Source organism: Nanorana parkeri, unplaced genomic scaffold (assembly GCF_000935625.1).
Source record: "Nanorana parkeri isolate BGI_ZX_2015 unplaced genomic scaffold, ASM93562v1 scaffold167, whole genome shotgun sequence".
NCBI classification, from domain to species: domain Eukaryota; kingdom Metazoa; phylum Chordata; class Amphibia; order Anura; family Dicroglossidae; genus Nanorana; species Nanorana parkeri.
Window position 1 is genome coordinate 1,304,022 of NW_017306435.1, and position 4,490 is coordinate 1,308,511.

Here is a 4,490-nt window from a genome sequence, read left to right on the forward strand (position 1 = left end):
AAGCAATGGAAACAGGAATTCTATAGTCTGTACTTTTTGATCCATGGACTTTGTATTTTGGGGAATGACCTTTGCACTTTGAACCTTGTGAGTTTAACCCTCAAAACTCCCCCAGAATGCAGAAAGCCCACCTGTCTCATACCAACTATACAGTTGTTGATATGGGGGGGGGGAAGAAGGATTGGGCACATACACTAATAGAAAAGGAAATTAAAAATCCCCAGTCAAAAACAGAAAAAGCTGAAGGAATGCGAGGCCAACTGACTCTGAAACTGAACTTTGACCTCTGTATCTTCTCCTAATTTCAATACCTGTGATTTTTATGAAAAAATAAATATGAATATTATGGAAAAAATTAAAGAAAAAACTGTAAAACTCCAACAGCAGTCATCTTTTTGCCTTACAATTTATTTCATATCTATTTATTTAAATTGAGATTTACTTGTTAATCTAGTGGGTCAAAAGTTGTTATTACAACCCACAACCAAAGCATTGAATGGACTCATGAATACAGTTGGTATAGCTATAAATTCAACTGAGGTTAATTTTAATGGTCCTAGTCCTAGTCAAGAAAAAAAAAAATTGTAATAAACTACATAATGCAGTCAAATTGTTTTTGATCTGGAACCTGCCCTTTCAGAAATACTGATTGTTAGGAACATAAAGCATATTTCCACCTTTAGAGTAAAATTTGAGAAAACCCTACTATTTTTAAAGTGACTGGAAACTCTGGCTGTCCCCATAGAAGGACTAGGGAAACCCTGAGCATGCTCTCATTAATATGTAATGCTTCTAGATGTTCAATATTTGCTAGGATAGGCATTGTTCAAATTTAGTTTACAACTAATAATAACATCTGCCAGTACAATACAGACGGGGTTAATTAGGTTGAAAATTAACTCCCTATCACCCTTGCATTCCAGAGGAAAATTTAGTATAGAGAAAACGTATCTTTCTGAATAGAGCAAGTAATATGTAAGCAGCAATTCTTAAATATTTTTTAAGTTATGCTATGTGAATGAGAACATGCAAAAGTGGAATATGCTTTAAAGCTAAATTGCACAGATGAAATACAGATGTGGTAGATGGTGTACCCGTCAAAGAGTTTACATTTTTGCCTATCTAGTTGTGACCTTTACACATCTCTGCCACACAGCATAGCCAGAGATGATACCACTTTCCCAATTACAGAAGATATACAGTTGTGTCCTTTCCCCACTCTTAGCTTGCAGACTGGACAATGATGTAACAGCAGGAGAATGATGAGGTAATTTCTTTGCTCTCTCTTTCTGTGAGTACGCTGCTTGTAGCACATTTGCAGGCAGCACACTAATTTGCTCCTAGTCCTGCCCCGCTCTATCCCAGTCTGATTGTTGCTGTATAGTAGTTTGCAAGAAGCGTATGCCATATCATATTCAGGCACTTACACTAGTTTCATTAAAAATACATTTAGTTATTTATAAGTGAATATATGGTTTTGTTGATTTTACAACAGTCTTTAATATTTACCCGGAGTTAGGCTTTAACGAAAAAATGTCCTGAGTATGGTAATGTGGTCAAAAAGTTAGCTTTCCTCCAGCTTTAAACTGGAGGAAAGAGAAAGTATACAAAGAAACAGAGGCTATCAGTAAGGACACAGAGGGAGGAGATACAATAAACCTCAACTCTATGCACATATAAACGTCCCTATAGAGCAGAGCTGGAAATGTGAGAGGAAGTAACAGCACAAGGAGCCAATCAGTTTATGTTCCAACAAAAAGCAGGCTGATAGGAAGAGAAAGCAGAGAGGCAGAGAGATGAGATAATCACTGAGCTGCTTCTCTTTTACATTGTCTAGAAACAGGTTGGGGCAAGTCCAGAATGACCTGGGCCCAGATTAAGTGGGTTGAATGAAGCTGGCCATCAGACTGAGGATGTCTAGTGGCAGGAAAAAAGTGATGGAAATTGATGGGTTGGTGCTAAATACTGCAGCAAAAGCTGGCTTTATTTTTGTCATATTTAATTGGGCTATTCATTTTTATTTTTTGCTGGAGATCTGCTTTAAATACTATGAAGGATATATGATGACAGGTGTTTTTATTCCTGCTCATGTATGCTACACAGCTTACCAATGCTCTTAGTAGCCCAGCACCTATGCTGCTCTAAATTCAGTTTCCTGTATTTTAGAGGAATTGTGTTATTCCAGCAGTTTTAGTAGTAACTCTACACTTTCAAAAGAAGAAATATGTATATTAAATGTATTTCCTATTGTAGGGGCTTGTCTTGGTGGACTAGAAAATGTGAGGTTTTCATTTGATTAAGCAGTTCTAACTTCCCTGTCATACATATTTGTAATATTAGACTCACTTAAAATAAAAATCTTGTTACGCCTAAACACTAACAATACATTGATATCATTGTTAAAATGTATATTATTTAGTTCAAATATGGCCACTTGTTTAACTGCGTAAGGCACTGTGTATAACACAGAATTCTAAGGTGTTGTGGATGTCAACTTCATAGTTTACAAGCTTACATAAGTTGCTATATAATTTACATTAAGGTACAGAATTTGTTAAATGAAGTGAGCCTAATATTCAGATGTGTTTAACATTATGAATTACAAGGAACAGTTTACACTAATGGGGACCTATTAACCCTAAAATCTGCATATCTGCAAGTCAGAATATGAATGTGTAATTTGGAACATAAATGTTGCTTGCATTGTGTATGTAGCATGGTAAAAGTAATGCTCCTGAGAGATTGTTTTCCTAAATGAGAAGAGCAGACAAATTACGTTGCAGTAAATGCATAGGAACTTCATTAAGAGAAAACACACGTACAGTCAATGCAGAGGAACTGCATTAAGAGCAAGCACATGTACAGTAAATGCCTGGAAACTGCATTACAAGCACATTGGCGAGAACATGGCCTTACAAATGCAGAGCAATCACACCACTCCCTCACGGCCCAACCAAGAGTCTCCTGGCTGGTAGAGCGGGCACTCTTCCAACTAGATGAAAGACAAACGAAGTCCGGCCGCACACCAGAGAGTATTAAATCATTCAAAGATCAATTAGGTACCTTCCTCAGAGACCATAAGATACAAGGGTACAGGTACTCTTAAAACCTAGGACCACGCAGGGACTCACATACGCACGCACACCAAACACACTTATACATAAGGTTGAACTTGATGGACCTGTGTCTTTATTCAAACTCAAATACTATGTAACTGGGAAACGCTGTAGCAGTTAAAACTTTACTGAGGCTCTACCCATTCGTCTTTCATCTAGATGGATATGTCATTATACAAGCAGTGCTTCTGTTATGCTGTTTGCAGAAGAAAAGTATATTTTGGAAGTAATTTAGAATACAAATGCAATATATACTGACTAAATGATTATTAGTTTTAAATAGAATGGGGAAGGCTTAGAACCACTGATATTTATTACAGTTTGTGTACACCCTATGGAGATTCGCCGTCTTTCATTTTGTCCTGGTATCCATTGTCATGGAGCAGAAAGTAATGGGAGATCCAAAAAGTTTATGGTTGTCACCAGAACAGGATTGGTGGGAAGATCTTCCAATGGGAATACCTTTTTTGTCTTAAGAGTGGATTTTCCCTGACATTGGAGAAAAGGAAGGAAGGGAAATCTTCCAAAGGGGACACAGCAGAAAACCCCATAAATAGGGGATTGCAGCATTCCCTACTCTATGCAAAGATAAAGAAAAGTTATATATATATATATAGTGCAATATAAATGGGTAAGCCGTATTAGCCCAGTAGACAAGATGTCAAAAAAGACAAAAACACAGTATTGCAGTGTGCAATGATACCTTTCTTATTGGACTAACAAAATATATAAAAGACAAGCTTTCGAGAGTGAACCTCTGTTCTTCAGGTCAGAAGCAGTTATATATATAATTTTTTAAAGCTCACACATGATGGTACATTTAATGGTAAATGCCTGTAACAAATAAGGCTTCTTCACTGTTCAGTAAAACATGTAAGCACATTATCATGTAAAGAATGACATGAACATGCTTACCCATTGGGTAAGGTATAAAAGAACACATACCTATGTAAATCGTACATTCCCAGAGCACAGTTCATTGTAAAAGTGCTACATTTATTGTCAAAGCACATACGGTTCACTATTTAAGAACTCTCCTATGGTCAGAGAATATGTAAAAGGATGTAAAAGACTGAAAAGAACTTTCTTGCAGCTGGTAAGATGTGGATAAGTTCCCTAGTGGCCAGAAGAAATGAGAAGAAGCCGAACTGATCACGTAAAAAAATTCCCAGACTTAGCCAAGTTATTCAACAGCTAAGATGTTCAGCTGACGCTTTAATGGATAAGAGGTAAGAGAACACAGCTGTGTGGATGTGACAGATCTTTCATTGCTGTATGAAATCTAAAAGAACTCTACTGCTGCTGGAAGAAAAGGAGAATACCGACACACAAATGTGAATGACAAGTTGTGATTTTGTTTTAAGTGATGTTTTG